At 38.2% G+C, this 18,743-nt stretch overlaps 1 long non-coding RNA gene across 1 annotated transcript in view; it reads right to left on the minus strand.

Annotated features, from left to right (window-relative positions):
* The window catches only part of LOC118254218 (uncharacterized), a 41,263-nt gene extending 23,161 nt beyond the window's left edge, over nt 1–18,102 (minus strand). Inside the window, exons 1-2 of the long non-coding RNA XR_004780617.2 lie at nt 17,973–18,102; nt 17,127–17,243 (exon numbers count right to left, since the gene is read on the minus strand). This is a non-coding gene — a long non-coding RNA (uncharacterized LOC118254218). The remainder of the gene's footprint in view (nt 1–17,126; nt 17,244–17,972) is intronic.
* Between the last annotated feature and the right edge of the window lie 641 nt (nt 18,103–18,743).

Here is an 18,743-nt window from a genome sequence, read left to right on the forward strand (position 1 = left end):
ATTCCCTAGGTCACCTGTGTCCTACCAGCTATTGTACCTCTGACAGCAAACATAATACAAATGTAAGTAAACTGATTCTAAAATGGGCCTCTCCTTTCAAGGCTAGGTGTCAGATAGTTGACTTGAAACTTATATATCCTCCTTTTTACTTTCTCTTGCATCTTCGTTTCCCAGTATTATAAAAGAGGAATGGTACTCATATAATGTGATAACCACTTCTAACTTCAGCAGGCTTTAAATAAAACTGAAACAGTGTTTATTTTTGAATGAAAACTCTTCTCCATTCAGATAAGGCTAAAGACAACTAGGCAACTACTAAAAATTCACACACACAATTACTGGTGTGTTGCCTTATGCAGTAGTAGTTATTTTTTTGTATTTTATTCCTAGAATAACATTACTATCCTGATTTAGATTTGTGATGGAAATGATTTAAAGGAGAACATTGCAGGAACAGCATGATGAGTAGTTTTTCTTAGCTTATCACAGATAACAGGCAGCATGGGATACCAGAACTCAAGTATATCTGTGAACACAACTTCTCTTTTATCAAAGAGCTTTTAAACACATTTAGTGAGCTCCAATTCTTTCTTTTTTGAATGCCTCATTATCGTTTCATCATTCAGTTTCCTACAGAGAAAGACTTTATAGAAAACATAGCAATTTTTTCACTTGACTTGATTAAAAGCTAGTGACTGTCTACTCCAGACTAAAGCAGTGTACACATGCTCACATTTGATGAAGAACTGAAGTGCATGTATTTTCAGTGTGATTTGAACCAGGACCCTTCTGTCTTGAGAGGTAAGTGTTATTTTCTAAGGTTCTTGCAATACAAAATTGGCTAGTACATCATTGTTTGCATATCTTTAATTCACTATCTAATACCATAAAGTTTCAGTCCACAGGAAGGATTATTATCTCACATTACACAGAGAACATAAAGGCCTTTTAGAATACCCAAGCTAAATCTGACCACTATCAACTGTTGCAAGAACAAGACTTCATGAGCTATAGCTTCACCAAAATAACTGGTTTGCTATATTTTTATAACAGTGTATTTTCACTGACACACGCTGGTGGTATGTCATTGAGGAGAACTCTCAGACTGTATTTAATTTAGACCTCAGTGTTTTATCTCCTTTGCTTGGACCTATCTAGAATTTAAATTCTTGAAACTAAAACTCCAATGGACACTGGAAGTCAGGAGCTTTCTGACAGTATCAATGTGAGTCCCTGAGGAAGGAGTTGTAAATGTAGATGTCACGAAACAGAACAAAAAGTGTAGCAAATACTAAACTTTGGTTGAAGAGACTACAAATAATTGGGAAGTGTCTTGGTACCATTTCAGGTAGCTGTTGGATTTATGCCAAGTTTTAGAAGTGAAATGAATCTAGAATGGAGCAGGTTTAAAATATTTTGAACCTTTGCCATTAACCTGGAACTTGGGCAGTATTACTCAATTTCCCATGCCTTCTTTCTGAACCTGGCTTCACAGTAAGAAAATTTGAGGTGGTTTTCTATAAATCTGTGTGGCTTCATGTTTTTATACAGAAACCATCTGAAGTGTTGTTTTCGCTAGGTTTTGACCCCAAACCAGGCAAAACTTGGTCATTTCAACTGAATTTCCTTTTGAGGCTTTGGACTTATTCCAACCCTAAGCTTACACTCTGGCTGTAAAAGATTCATATATGCCTTCTTTGTGAACCTGCTGAGTTTATTCATCTCTCTTGTGATCAGAACGAAGATGTGAAGGAAAAGCATGGAGCAGAAACAAATGGCCCAATCCTGTAGGCCTTCCATGAATATAGCTTCCATTAATTTCATTCAGAGGGCCACACATGGGGCATGTCTAAATCATTTTACCCCTTTGGCAGGAAGGATGGTGTCACTGGACAGGGACTCAGAGTTCAATTCCTGTCTCTGATGCAGACTTCCTCTGTAGTTTTGGACAATTTGGACAAGTCAGCTGGGGTACAAATCCAGGTTACATGGAAATGAAGCTTTTACTGACACAAGGACAGGATTTCATCATAATGTGCTTGCATTGCAGCTCTTGATCTTTCACCTGAATTCATTTTACTTCATCCTTTTTTTTTGTCATAGCCATTTGGACTGTAAACTGTTTGAGTCAGTCTCTGTACAGTATCTAGGACTGGCAGGAGCTGATCTCAGGTGGGGCCTCTAGGTGTTCCTGTCATGCAGATGACAGACAGTAATAAATGAGAAGCATGTGCACTTGACCTGAATGGAAACAGATGGAGAACACAAGTCCAGAGGATTTTGACAAAAATCACAGCACATTGCTCCATTGCTCCAATTGCTCCAACACTCCAACATCCTGCAAAAGTTCAGAATCTTCCTGTAGGTTCTGCTTGCTTACAGAGACGAGCAACACTTCTGGCCCAATAAAATACTGTCTTCACTGATGTGCTATTTGCTTTAACAAACTTTTTTTTTTTTTAATTAAACATTTTATTTCATCTGACTGGTTGCTTCTAGATACAAAAGAACCAATGATATGAGCCAATAAAATTAAATAAATTGTAAATGTGTTAAGTTTATAAAGCATCTTCCATCTTCAACATGTCATGGGCATTGACTAATGCTAACAGTAGGTGAAAAGAAACCTGAAAACTGTGTACTTTCGGGTCTAGTTGTACCTAACCTCCAGGTCTCTCCATGATATCATCTGCCAATTTGCAAGTTAGGCTTTTGCATGTTTCATACTAGATCCAAGTCATTCATAACTGAGTGTCCTGCATACAGCACCACAATTCACCACATGTATTTTCATGAACATAGCAACTAGAGAAGACACTAAGCAAGAAACACCGCCCACTTTCATACACAATATTATGCCTTATTGCCTATGAGTGCGACCATGGACAGAACTCCATGTGTTATATCATCTGTTCAAACACAGCACTAATACTCTTGAGCATGGAAGTCAATGGTTTCAATGCATCCAGACACAGCTCCATCTTCTACTTAGTTACATCTGCCCCTCACCTCAAGATTTCTACTCGCACTTCTAATTCCACAACTCACCATTCTTCCATTGCCTGGAGGTGCTTCTGCTGCTTGGTGTATCTTGCCTCTTGTACTCAGACTTGGGGCTGCTCTTCCAGTAGCTGTAAACTTTTTTACCTTTTCCTATCTAAAGGAAGCCAACCTTGCTCTAAGCTAAGAAGTAACTGCATCCTCTTGTTTAAAGAAATGCACTCTTTGGCTGCATCCATGCTATAAACTGTGCTAAGAAATGTTCCCTGGCCCAAAGGACATCTGGCAGAGAGCAAGCTGCCTCAATCCCATTCATATCCCTCACTGGCCAAACTGGGCATCATGCATCCAAACTGCCTACTGGGAACTACCTTTCGTATGCACTAATTCCCGAACCATCCTTGGGAATTGTCAAGGACAGTGCTATCTGACCTGGGTCAGAGTATTGCCAGCATCCGTGCTAACAATTTAATAGAGAAAAGTGGTCTTCAGTTCTCAGGAACATTCCCTGGCATTGGTGAATTTTCTAGAGTCAGTGTAGGCTTGATTCCTGTCCTGTTAGCTACACATGCATCGTTGACAGTACATACAATCATATTCTTCTAGTTTCTGTGTAAACCCTCCAATGACACGGTTGTGGTGGAGTTCAGCTGCCTAGCACAGTAAAACCACCACATATGACTATCGCACCAACCAAGCCAGAGGTAGTATGAGCAGCATTGACAGGGATAGAAAGATCCCACTGTCCTCAGTGGAATATAAACAATAGCAGAGACAAAGAAAAAAGGAAAAAAAAAAGATAATGGCTTCTTTGCATGCCTACATCAGCCTGCCTTTTACCCCAAAACATTCCTCCTTACAATTCCTTGTTATATTTCTCTGAGCTTCTGACTTTTTTCATCCCCATGTGTTTTCTGTATTCCCTGCCACTTCCTTTGCGATCTTTTTTCTTCCCTTCACACCTACTCAAAGCTATTATTTCTGAATCAACTTTGACACACATTTCTCAAATCATTACTTTTCTTTCCTATGTTATGTTTCTTTACTTTAAATGCTCTTCTCCTACATATTTTCCCTCTTCTTCCTCACAACTACAAAAAGCGCTTGTATGATTCTTTTACTCCTTTGAGATTGTTTTCTTCCTTTAGCCTTTAATCTTGATCATATATTGTTTAAAATCTAGAATCACTCTTGGACTTCTTCCTAGTCTCACAGCTACTTGTTGCCTTCTCTTGACATACTTTTCTTGCACCCGTTCTATAAAATCTAGGATGCTGCAAAAGTCTTTCCTGTTTCAAAACCAGAGCTCCGCGCCACTGTCTGTTGTGTTTGTGCCCCTCGACTCTTCTCCCAGACCTGCCACTAGCCATCCTCAAATGGTGGTGAACACACAAGTTGTTCACAGCCAAGGGAAGCCAAATAATTCTTCCATCAGTGTCAGTAGATTTTACTTTGGTGGGACCACGACAATGGTGCTGTGCAGTAGTTATTTGCCAATCAGCAGGTTAGAAAGCCTGGCAAACTTTGAGATTTGTAGTGATGTAGTGAGAGGCTGGCTTGGCACATTCATGCCCTAACACCTGACTGTCACTCAAGAAGCTCCAGCAGCAATTAGTTTGTCCTTCTCTGGGGGTCTGCATCAGATGCTTCTGTCAGCATGACCTTGCTATTAAAATCTATTGCTATTAAAGTTTCAAGATCTGGTCAAGAGCATCCTTGTAGAGGTTATGAACAAAATAGAGGTTCACTAGCAATCCCAGAAGGTCCCACATTAATGGGGCTCAGTTATAAGCTCAAACAGGACTAATTGGTGACATGCTATGGCATGTACAGGAAAACCAGATAATATGGTGGTACTTCCTAACATTAAAATGTATGATGCTGGGAAAAAAAATGGAAAAAGTTTTACAAAAGATATTGATATTGCTGTTACATATATGGCTTGAAGTATGGTTTTATAAGATTTTAAATGAATCTTCTATTTTTGAGCCCATTCATTTTCAGTGAACATCACTAAGGTTATTCAGAAGAAAGCATATTTGCTATCCTACAATCTTCAAAGCCTTCTCTATTGTGGAAAAGTTGCATGGTTACAAGCCTTTTTGTTGTTGTTGTTGTTACTCTATAACATTTCCATAGTTGAGAATGTTTTGGAAGGTCACAAATGAAAAAGAGTAAAAAATGAAAATTTTGGGAGTGAGTAATCCCTACACATTAGTCTTTACATTATATTCAGTGGCAGGAGAAAGCAGGAAGAAAAAAGAGAAGGGGAACAGAAGACCAAAATATTTGCTTCCAATAAAAAAAAATGAAAACTTTTCCTGAAAGTTCTGGTTTTGGAAAAAAGCCATTTTATATTGAAGTGTTTTGCTCCAAATGTTTTTTTCAGTCAGCTCTAGATTAAACGTTTTGAGTTGAACTTTTGCTTCATTAGCTGTTTAGCAGTTTCAGAGCAAATCAACAAGACATAGATAAGTCTCGGTACACTCCCCAAATATTCCATTGTGGGCCACACAGCTTAATATTTTTTTCTTCATAGAATTTCAGCTCCCCCTTCCATTTTAAGAGATTCACTTCATAGATTTCATTTGATCTTTCTTATTCTTTGGGCTTTTTGATTTTTGCTTTTTCATTGTTGTTGAAATTCTGTGATAGAAAATTGGGGATCTGGCAAAACTACTTTTTACAAGAATATTTTCTTTCTGTAGGGGGGTTTTAGTGTTTTTGTTTTGTTTTGTTTTAAGAATATTAAAAAGTACACCCATTTTTGATTTCTGATTGAATTTTCTAAAGATAAAGTATTCCCAGACTGTTTACATAATTTAAATGACTTCTTTATAATTCTTATAAATTAACAGATGCATGTAGGAAATTGCAGTTCTTCTTGCAAGTAATGCTTTCTATTTTTATAAGTAACACTTACCCATCCAGTTACTCCTGACAGAGTTACTCCTGAACACTCTCCCTTTCAAGCTAACTGGGGGATAGCGTTCACAGTTGTACTCTAGGCACGTACAATAGCTACTGGCTCTGTACAAACTGTGGTACAATTTGAAAATTGCAGATTCTTTGCAAGTGTAGTGATGCAAGCATGCAGTGGAGATGTAAGCATTGAAGAAAGACTGTAATTGACCCAGAACAAGCCCACTGTGCCTAAAGTGAAACATCTCTTTTGGAATAATGGAGGTTATACAATCTATTGACCGCAATACACTGGACACTTCTTGGCAATCTTCTGTTATATTAACTTCCACTTGTTCTACATTGTCATTAAAACCTTTGCCAAAGAAAATTTCCAAGGAACCTAGGAATCTGGGGACTGCACAAACTCAGGAATTTCAGGGTGGAGTTAAATATCTTCCCTATCTGAGCCTAAGATCTTATAGTTCGCTGGCTGTTCTTGTCGATGTGGTTCTTTACAAGGATAGGGTGGGGCAGCACAAAAAAAATATAATTCCTACATCCTGCTTTCCTCACTCTCCTCCCCACCACCTCCCACCTCATAATCATGCAGTTCTTGTATGGTTATTCACTTCTCAATAAGAAGATGGGGAAGATGAAGGGGTTCTCACACAGTGACTCATCCCTTTTCCCCAGCTACTTCAAACCATTCACAGCCAAGAGGACACTTGTGAACAGAGCAGAGCATCCAAGTCTTCGCCCTCAAGAAAAAACAAAACAAAACAAAACAAACAAACAAACAAACAAAAACAATCCACAATGTTTCTTTTGTAGAGATTCAAAAATAAATAAATTTAAAAAAAAAGAAAAAAATAGAATAATTCTGTGTCTTTCCTTTAGACCTTCTCTTTGCTAGCACAACATGATTATGATCTCTTCACACATGCTTCACATGCTTACAGGTCTTTTGGGACCGTATCGTGTATTGGGGAATGCCGCAGATTAGTTATGTGATGATGTTTTCTTTATGCCTGCAAGAAGGACCTTCCTTTAAGCCCAGTGTTGCCCTTTTGGCAAGGGCATGGAGTTGCTGAGTCCCATCTTGTTCTCTTTGCTTGTGGTTAGAAACCTTTTTTGGCTCCCTACCCAGCCAGCCAGCCACTTATTCTCTCAACAGTAATAATCACATCCAAATTAGATTTGCTGTTAAACAATGTCTCACTTCTTTCAGAAACAGGAAAAATGAAAACATGTATAGGAAGGCCTTTATTCCTATTCACAGCAACAGGATGCAGGGTTACAATGGGTCATGAAAGCATATGGTGCAAAGAGTGAATATTTGTTGAGAACCTCTGCTGTTGAGATCAGACCCTAAAAACCCTGAAACTATTTTCTCCATACAGTGTTGACCATTCCTACTGGTAATGACTATTTGTTTCGATGTTTTAATTCACACAAAAATTTGATTTGGGGCTGACCACAAGTACTTATTTATTTTGGGTTCAACCACTGAATTTCTACTCCCCCCACTCACCCCCTCACCTCCTCCCCGAAGTTTCAAAAAAGTAACTATTTCTGCAATTCTAACGCAGATTATTTCTTAGGCCACAGTTTCACATTGCTTCTTCCCTCCTCTAGTTTTAGGAGTTCATTTCTTTATTCAAACATTTTCTCCCCTAAACTGAAAAATGCAGGCCCACACAATAAAGTGGGTAAGAGAATTAGGGTTAGTCTTTGCTGTAGAAATTTCTAACCAACAAAAAGACTATTGTGCCACTAGCTAACTGCAGTCATTCTGTATGATATCCTGCTCTAATTTACTTAAGCATCTGCTGTCAATATCAAAACAGAAAATGTTATAAAGCCACCATGTGAATGGTCCTGGTCATCTCTCCTCAAAAAGAATATGCCAGAACTAGAAACAGTACAAAACAAAACAAAAAGACAAGAAGGATCAACAACATGGGGCAGCCTAGGTCTGAGGGTAAATTGACCTAAAACTCTTTGGCCTTGAAAAAGAGACAAATGACAGTTAAAGGCACAGAACTTCTGTAAGTCACAATTAGTCATTGTTCATTGACAGGGGCCAAACTACAGTGTTAACTACCCATTGAACTAAGAAGTATTTTATTAATGTGTAATTAAAGCGTGGAACTCACTGAAGTATTTGCAAAGAAGTGCGAAAGTGTGTTCATGAAGTGTTATGATAGACTTACAGAAAGGCAAATAATTCAAGCTGCATTAAATACAAAGATACAGTCTCTGGGTCTGCAAGTTTCTATATCGGAGTTATAGCAGCAGAAGCATCTGTCCATATGCTAACTTTTTATGTTCTTCCCTAAGTATCTGCCATCAGACACTGCCAGAGAGAGAAGACTTGGGCAGATTTATCTTGTCTAATCCAATACAAAATCCAATCCAATCCTTAAAAAATACTATCCAGGTTACCTCACTGGCTCCCAAAGTAACCTACATCTCCTAGACTGCAGGCCAAATTTTCACTGCTTTGCTAAAATTTCAGAATTGGCAGACGGATATCTAATCAAGATATATCAAAACACTTTTTAACTGGTATAAGACAAATTCTGCCATTGGTGACTGAAGGCTGAGATCTGCATTGCTGTAGCACACAGCAATTTAGATATATAGAATCAATTGTTAATACATTTATCTGAAATCTAATTTCACCCTTCCTCAAAGTTTATTGTCCCTGTTAAAGACACTGTTTTCTGCATTAGAGTTGTTACTTATATTGCTACCTTTTTGGTAAGGACAAATTATTACACCAAACTTTCTGAATCCATCATGACCATAATTTCAAATTACATACTTATATCTGTAAGGGAGAAAATGTTTCTTCCATTTTTATTTGTGAGCAGAAAATATCTTCTGAATGCTCTTATTTTCTAGGAATGGAATGACTACATTTTTTTAATAGAACGTTAAGTTTTGACGTTATTTAATATTAGAGGTTTTCAGCAAACATCAATGTACACATGAGAAGAAAGTTCAGTGCTCTGCAGCAGACCATATAGGTACGCTTTGAAGTAGTCTTTTCCAATAAACTCCTATTGCAACATCAAAAATGCCAATTATAACGCAGAAATTTGCAATATGAGCATAATTACTTGCTACTACAGAATAGTTCATTTGGAAGGGACCTACAAATACTATCATGCCCAACTGTCTGACCAGTTCAGGGCTAACTGTTAAAGCATTATTAAGGGCATTATCCAAATGCCTCTTGAACACTGACAGACATGGGATATCAATGACCTCACTAGGAAGTCTATTCCAGTGTTTGACTACCCCCATGGTAAATAAATCTTTCCCTAATATCCAGTTTGAACATGCCCTGGTGCTGCTTTGTGTTATTCCTATGCATCCTACCATCAGTTATCAGGGAGAAGAGGCCAGTACTTTGCCTCCTCGGGAAGTTGCAAAGAGCAATGAGGTCACCTCTGATCCTTCTATTCTCCAGAGTGGACAACCCAAGTGTCCCCAGCCTCTCCTCACAGAACTTGCCTTCCAGCCCTTTACCAACTTTGTTGCCCTCCTCTGGACACATTCAAGCACACTAATACCCTTTTTATATTGTGGGGTCCAGAACTGCTTGCAATATTCAAGGTGAAGCTGCACCAGTACTAAATATAGCAGGAAAACAACCTCTTTTTGACTGGCTGGCTATGCTGTGTTTAACACACCCCAAAATGTAGTTTGCCCTCTTGGCTGCCAGGGCACACTACTGGCTCATGTTGAGCCCACTGCCAACCAGAGCCCCCCAATCCCTTTCTGCAGGCCTCCTCTGCAGCCATTTGACTCTCAGTTTGTATTTGTGTCCAGCCAATGTGTACTTGTGTATGGATATAACATATTTTGAAAAATAATTGAGATTTTTTAGGCAAAGTTATTTTAACCTGGGAAGTGGCACAGTTATAATACCACTGAAGGCTTGAAACAAGTTGGTTTTTGTTTGGGGTTTTGTTTTCAAATAAGTGCACTGCTGTGTTCAAAGGGATGTGACATATCAGAGGAACTACTAACAACTTAGAGTTCAGTCACATGAATATCTTTGATTGCATGGCACTGGTAGTCCTCTTCCAGGCAGCATATATAATATGAAGGCAACAACATGCAGATTAGCCACTAAGCAGGACTAGGATTCTGAACTGCAAAGTGAACATCTCAGCCCTGTTTGTGCAATAAAAAATTATTGGTTATATGACTTATTTGAGGAGCTGCTGAAAGATTGTTTCATTTAATGAAAGACAATATTCTTTCAGCATATTAGACATTGTAATGTAACACAAAGGAGTGCTGGCATTTCCTGGCATTAGACATAGGGTATGGGCTGGGTCACTGGATTTAGTAGCTAAATTATATCCTCTTCCCCTCCAGATGTTTTTGAATTTTGGAAGACTCAGATAAAAAAAGCAAGTGTAAAAACCAAAACCAACAAGTACCACAGATGAATTCAACCACTTAGTTAAGCAGAAATCAATATCTATAGAAGACAGGGCAAAAAAAAAAATCTCAATTTCCCACCCCCATAAACAGGTTGTACTGATGCCTTTTGGCTCTCTGTTATCAATGATCACTTTTGATCTTGCGTTTTTTATCATCATAGTGCTGCCATACACTCAGAAGCTCATGGATTCCTATCCAACTCTAAAAGCAGAAGCACCCATTGGGGTTCATACTTACTGTTCCTGTAGCTTTCCATTTCTAATGGCTCCATTGGTTTCTTTACATTTGTACTCAAGAAACACAAAGCCAGTGTCTCCTGGTGTTCTCTCTTCTGAGAGTACTAACCATCATGAGTGCTTATAAGAAAGGACATTGTTCAGATCATCAACCTATTCCCTTAGCAGAAGTCCCATTGCTTTCCTTGAAATATTCTCAGACATGCTAACTGTAATTATTGTACATTCTTGGAGTAAGTTTTCTGCTCTATTTGTCATTCTTGATGTATAGTTCTTTTGGCTAAGCACAGTTAACCACCTTTGGTTCAAGGAACCCATTACATTCTGGCACTGAAACTTTTGTTCTTCTTCCCCTAAGTCTCTAACATCATCTTTGTACAGCGAGATGTATGATATGTTTTGCAATAATGTTTCATGTGAATAAATTTGTTAAACTCTCCAGAATATATTCTCATAACCAAACTATTTCTGCTAACCCATGCAAATATTCAAAAGTGGTTGGCTGAAAAAAGAAGAAATTTATGGAGTGTTGAACATGATCAGTTATTAACTCATCTGGAATCCAGTGTGCATATCTGGGGGGGGGGGGGCGGGTCCTGGAGGGACAGGGGGTTCCAGGATGGGAGAGGGGAGGGATTATACTACAAATTTATAAATGGTTTCTTGATGAGATGTGACATACAACAATTTAAAGCCTTTGAACAAGAGCTTTTTCATTTAAATATATATATATATAATTCAAACAAATTATGAATCAGGTTTAGACAAAAGCGAGTGAGGTCTTCCCATGATTTCCACTTCTTGTTTGTTTTTCAGTATTCTGTTTCCTAGAAATATGTTAATGCTTAAAAATCAGATAATGTACTTGGGTCCTTGGGGTGAAGAAAACCACACATTATGAGGCCTAAGGAGCAGAAAAGATGATTTAAAATTCCATTAGCACTTCTCCAACAGGGACATGTTGACATTACCTAGTGATGTCCTCATCTCAGCATATTCTATTACACTTCTAACACCTTTGCATAAAGCTGTGCTTAGGCAAGGACCTTCCTGAAAAGAGTCCTCATAGACCACTTCATGTTTCCTCTCCTAATCATGGATATTCTAATCATGCCCTTTTCAAGCCAGGATCTCAAAGGGAAGGATTTTTTTCAGTTTCATGGACACTTTCTGAGGTTAAAAAGGCTATTTGTATAGCAGTTTTTGTTCATAAAAATTCCTGTGTTATATGGTCTGTTTTTACCTCAAGTGATTTATAAACATACTCATGAAGCCACCCATAAGCCAAACCAATAACCAGCAGTTGTATTTCCCAGTCTGGGTATATAGTTCTGCTGCAGTTAAGTCTGTGTTGAAATGATACGCCCTCAGACTGTCTTCTTTCAGAAGGGCAGTCTCTGATCCGCATAAACTTGTATCAACTTGGATTCTTCGTTAAACTGAGAAAAATTAGTTTCAGCTCCTCAACCCTATCCTCCTGTAATCACAGCAGCATTCTGTATTATCCATCAGCAGTAAGCTCAGTTGAATATTTATGATAAATCAGGGAATATGTTTGCTTGGAAATAGTAATGTGTTTGTGAATCTCTGGGTAGCCTTCTTCTTTTGAAGTCTTCCCACTTGTCCAATTACCTTACTTATGATCAGTTGAATTCTTTTGTCACAATTCACAAATAGTTGTGTGTGTCCTAAATAACCAATCTTACTCATCCCAATTGAATATTAGTTCTCACTCAATTTAAGGATTTTTTTCTGGGCACACACTACATAGATTTTTATAACACAATAAATTCTGTCCCAGATAAGCACATCGTCAATCATTATTTCCAAAGAGATTTTAATACATCATACGTGTCATTAGAATCCTGCATAGAAAGCACTTGAACTTATCTGCCCAAGGAGAAGCTTCTAACTTAAGATGGCAAAAACATAGTCTGGGGATGGAGGGGAGGGAGGGTAGGAATAAAAGTTAAGTAATAATAATAATCTAGGTTCGCCTACTCAGCTTTTCTCACAGGTTAAGAGAGAACTTCTGATAGCTTTGCCCCCAATATTTGTATATGGTAACCCTACCATCACTTCAGTCAGCTGGCCTCTAACTTCACTCAGTGCATTCTAATTCTGCTAAGCTTTCACTGTCCTCCACAAGGCACTGAAGGGATTGTTTGCATACATATATGTTTTAGCAGAAGAATAAGATCTGTATTGTTGCACAGTATTACATTCTTAGTACATTTCACACCATTCAATTATTCACACATTTTTAAGACAACTTAAGACCCATTCAGTAGATCTGCTAACCATCTTTGGGTTGTTAGAATTACATTCAACTTTCTTTTCCACTGATTTAAAACCTGACTGATGTCTGTTTAACACTGCTACGGTACCACATTTTTTGCTATATATGCTCCTTTTATCCTTGCTGCATATGTACAGTTCTGCAGTTTTTAAGTTAAGTAGCTACTAACCTTTCTGTTAACTATTTGATATTTCACTTGCACTATTTTGAAAATGACTCTCCAGGCACTGGTGGCATCACAAAAACCTATTCTGAAGAAAGCAGATATACCACAGTGGTGAATAATCATACCCATTGCACCCTACAGCTGCTCCACGCCCCAGCTCCCACCACCCTTAAGAACAGGTTGCACTGAAGCATCTTTTTGCTCTGTGCTCTCCCAGGGAGCTTCTCACATTGCTTTTCAGCATTGACTTCCAGGAAAGACTTTTTCTTGTTTCCTGTGTACCCCAAGAAAGCATATAAAAGCTGCTCAGCAGTTCCTACATGCTCAAAGAAGTGTTCTGTATTAGTACAGTCAAACAGCGGGCCAAGCTGCCTAGGGAGGTTGGAGACTTTCAAGGCTTGACTGGATCTTGAAAGAATGACCTGATCTGGGTTCAGAAGCCCCTTCCCCCTAGAATTACTGCACAATTATATGCTTCAAGATGCAAAAAATTCTTAACTCCTTCACTGTTGAGGTTAGAGACAATCAAAGATTTGGTCATGATAATCCTCCTACGGACTTCCTAAATGGCTTCATGTTCCCAGCATGCCTTGAGGCAGCCAGCCTTCATTTTCTTTATTTAAACAGGGCATTGCAATCAGCTGTGGCAATTAGCAATCTGTATGTCTTTTAAGGATGTGCCAACTGAAATGTTATTCACAGATATATCCTTTCTATACAACAACAACCACTCAGTGCTCTTCCTCTGATTACTGACCCATTATTATGACCATCCAGGCAATAAATGAGATAGCTGTTACTTCCTATAAGCATTTTGTCTCTTGGCTTTAAAGTAGAAATGTGCCAGAAAACAAGGTCCAAAACAAGGTCTGAAACAAAATACAAAACTGGAGAGTATATATGTACCCCTTGTGGCTTATGGAAGCCTATATATCAGGGATAGTGGTGCAAATCCTGACTCTGCTGATACCAATGGGGATTCAATGAGAAAGTCAGGTTTTCATCCTCACCCAGAGAACCTTATCTTTCTTATGTCAACATACTTTAAAACTTTTTCAGAAACAGTGAAATTAAACATGCATTAAGTACTTTCAAGATTCAGACCTAACAGCTAAAACATACATTCCGTTCTGGACAGACAAAGTAATAAACAGGACAGGGATCTAAAATAAAACCCAGATCTTACAATCCCCTCCTGCAAATTCTTAGACTCATAAATGTCTGTCCATATCTGAGCAGTTACACTGAATGTATTATATATGTGATGAACTAATAACTTTTGTACCTGTTTGTAGGAGTTGACCCCAAGTATGCAACTCATTTGAAACAATGACCCTCCTAAACAAAGTTGCATCCTGAAGTGTCTGCAGAACCAGTTTTATATATTGAAATGTAGTTACTCACATAAGAAAAAACACTCATAGATTTTGTAGCATGAAAATAAGACCGTATTGTGCTACATATCTGTCCAATGTCTAAAACGTTTTGATTTTTCAACATGCAAAATGGTGCAATTACAGATGCATTATTTGAATCTTCACTTCAAATATTTTGTGTTTTTTTTAAATACACTTTCGCTAACACAAATGCAGCATTTTCCACTTGAATTCACTAGTTCCATGTCATCTAAATATGCTTGCATTGATTTTTGTATTCACAGAATTTAAACACTTCAACGTTAGGAAGAACATTTTAAAATGAAACTAATGTAGCAATATAGCAAAGTTTTGTCTCAGAAGAAAAAAAAATCTGTTTAGTAAAGAAGAACTTCTGGGCCTTAGGTTCCCAATAAGTGACAGGAATAATTTACTCAACCACATAATATTAAGGGAAGGAAGAAAAGAATTCTAAATAATAATATCCTACAAAAGACCCAAGTCTAGCCATGTGCTTCTATTTCACACATTCTTGAGGTGTGAAATAGACCCTGAATTCAGTTTTCTTCAAAGGTTTCATTCTAGAGGCTCCAGACAATTCAGCTCAGTTCCCCCCTCTAATTCTCATTTTCAAAATCTTAAGACTTTGATCTATCTCAGTTAATCAATTTAGAGTACTGTTGGAGCCTTATTCTGAGCTACTCTTTTAATTATTAGATTAATTTTACAATTCTTAGCATCATTATATTTATTTGTGGGAGGGGTGATTTACTATGCACACTCTGCAAACCATTAGTCTTGATTAATAGTCTTATTAATGTCTTGGTGGCCCATATCTTACGTGTCCAAAAGTGCTGCCAGAATTATCTGCTCCCCATTCCATGCAAGTTTGTCCCTGCTGAGTAATTACTCCAGGTATTTATCTGGCCTACCTTGGATGTATGCAATTGTAGCTGGCCTTGCAAACTATGTCCTGTTGCATTACAGGACGAGTTCCTCATTTTAGCTCTTCTCCTGTTTAGAGTAAATCAGAAAGATTCCTCATGGATGAGCCTGTTCAAACCCTACTGAAAGGCTGGATGTACTGGAAGGATGTCTTCAATGTGAATAGAAATTTTTGTTCCTCGATATTGATTTAGAGCTTATATTTCAGAAAAGCCCATGTCCTTCCCTCTCACTTCAGACCTTCAGAAGACTTCAACATTTGGGAGTATCTGTTGAATACCTGGGTCTTTTTTCACATACACACACACACACCAAAACCAACCAAACAAACAAACAAAAAACCATCACCCAGAGTTCTGCATTTCTGGGAGAAAAGTTCTGTGCTCATAATAAGCCCATCGTAACAGGAACTGGCAACAGTCACCCTGGTAGACATTATTTTTAAATAAATGTGCTGATGAAATGGATATGGATATTTCATCTTCTTAAAGTACATTAATTAAAAAGGCCATGGTTTCTTATTCTGAATGTACAGTTACTTTATACAATATATATTTTAAATGCAGCACTAATGTCTTCCCCTTAGATGAAAAGAGGGCAAGGACCAATGTATACCTGAATAGCACTAGGAAAGTAGAAGGTTGCTATAGTCTTACTGGAATATAATTTTGCAAGGATATTCAGGCAAATCTGAATGCATGGAGGTGAGAGATAACCAAAACTTCAAGCCCTCCCTTTTCCATTCACTTGTGGGGTAGAGTTAGGAGTGACATTTTGGTCCTGTCTGTGCCCTGAACCAAGACCCAAACAATGACAACGTGGCCATTTCTACTTCTCTGCAAAGCTACATTAGACCAGAGTACAGTCCAGCTCTGACTTATCTCCAGACACCCCAGACAGATTAGAACTCTGTGACATTTAGCCAATCCTCAATGTTCTTCTTGAACCAGATTTATGGCCATGTCTCTTAAATTTTTCCAGAAGACTCTGTAATTGTTCATTATTAACAGCACACAGTGAGCTGTGTTCAGTGACACAATAGGTTACTACTGTCACCCTCCTTCCAATGTGTAATCTCATAGTCAAATAAATTTATATTTCACTTTTATTTCCCATCATCATTGCAATCTTTTTTTGAGATATGCTAGAGATTTTTTATATTATTTTTAACATCTATTTTTGCCTCTTACTCACACAGACTGTGATCTAAGACAGTTGGATAAGGCAGTACAAGTATTTTGCCACAGTAATATATCGTTCCCCTCTCTAAAATCACTTCTTTAGAAATCATTAGGATTCTGGCAGTCTTAGTGAACTACTCTTTGGTCACATTCACTCTGCTAAAACAGAGTGTTCCCAAGCACTGCTCTCATTATGGCATTTGCCTGAAATGCCCTGTCTGTATTCACAGTACAGGCCTATAGGGACTTTAAATGAGGCCGGGTTTAGGACATGTTTTCAGTGATAGGTAGCATTGCAGAAAATCTCGAACTTTTACTATACAACTGACAATGCCTTTTTTTTTTTCCAGATATATTTGCACCTCACCACCGCTATAACCTATGACTCCACTATATCAAAATTTTGACCCATCTCAGAAACATCAAGAAACTTTAAATGGATGTAAACTCTCTCCAGTGGATAAGGTAAGTTGGACATCAAGGCTCATGCTTATACTCTGTGAAGAAGACAGGTATACCTACAAAACCTTCCTGAGGGCAACGTACAAAACTTACTTTGACAGTGCAAAGACCTTTGCCTTCTTCTTCTAGTAGCTCTGACTGGGTATTTTTTCAGGAGGATAACCACTTAGAAGATCTTTGCCCCAGATAGGATTGGCATTCCATAAATACCTGGAAAATTTTATTTTATTAATCAAGAGACATTGCATTAGCATTAGTCAAAATACCATCACTTACGAAGACATTGCAGAAGTTGTAAAAGTTGTAACTGTATGTTTTACCCCCAAACAATATTATTTTTATTTAGAAGGACCTTACCCAGAGACTCATTCTAGAGTCCAACCAAAAGTGATCATTAGAAACATACTCCAGGAGTTGAATAACTGAACTCATTTGCATTTTAGAAGTAAAAGGAAAGTGACTCTTCACATCTTTTCCTTCCTGCTGAAAAATGACAATATGGAATAGTTTTTTAATCCATATAATTACTGACATAAGCTTTTTAATTTCTATTTCATTATGACCTTGACAACATGCAAAAGAAAGTTGTCCCATTTGAAATTTCAAAGCAGGGTTTTATAGTGAGAGGCTTGACCAGCATTTGAGATAGACTTTGAAACCACAGAATTAAAGTCAAGAAGCTGGATTAAACACAGACCATTACCTCAACAGCAGCCAATCAAACTGACAAATCATGGATTATAAAGCCCTTCTTTTTAAATCATGCAGGTCCCTGGGGTTTGGCCTTATTACATATTTTTGCACTGATGCTGATGCCTACAACATGCCACAGACGTTAACTCTTGAAAATAAACTGCATTCTACATCATGCCAAGGGAGGATGCACACAAAGAGATGCAAGAATGTGAACTTAAATGACTTGTGAAATAGTGAACTTACCTGGACTGTAGCCTCAGTGTTTATTTGCTTGTGAGTTCCTTATCTATATTCTTCCAAGAAAAAAAAATCAATTAAACAACAAAACTTTCAGGTACAAGGGCTTTAAAAACAAAACAAAACAAAAACAGAAATTGCATGGTGGCACAAGTGGAATGCGCTTTTAAAGAATGAAGGCATTGTCACACTCACTTACAGCTACCTTGGGTAATGAAAGTTTAAATTTTCCCTCATTTGGAACTGGCACATTCCATGAAATGTTTCTGGTCTTAGATTACCCCTTCCACATTCAAAACTACTGGGCAGAAAACTTTATGCATCATTCCCTTTTGCCTTGCAATGATAAGAAGGGAGGGGTACACATGAGAATGACTGTCTAGGGATCAGCTAGAACTCTAACAACTGACCAAGATGCACAGCAATATCTAGATGGACTGCCCCAGGGGCAGAGCAGGGAAGATGGCATCAGCACTCCCCTTCTCTCTATGAAAGGAAAATATGACTTTGTCCCCTTTTGGGAAAAAAAAAAAGCTTACTTTCATCTGTGTACACAAGTGCTGATCCAGAGCAACTGAAATCAATACAAATATTTGCCTGGACTTCAGATGACCCTGAATCAGATCTATAGCCATTTGATCTAGCTGGCATGTGGATGTGGGGGCAGAGTCAGGCTCCCTGCATTCCTCCTGGTTCTTTGCCCTCCTGTTCACCCCGTAAGGCGAGGAGTGTCTGCACTGCCAGCACCGGGCAGGAGGCACTGTCCCGGTAGAAAAA

The sequence above is a fragment of the Cygnus atratus genome, chromosome 1, assembly GCF_013377495.2.
Source record: "Cygnus atratus isolate AKBS03 ecotype Queensland, Australia chromosome 1, CAtr_DNAZoo_HiC_assembly, whole genome shotgun sequence".
Classification (NCBI taxonomy): Eukaryota; Metazoa; Chordata; class Aves; order Anseriformes; family Anatidae; genus Cygnus; species Cygnus atratus.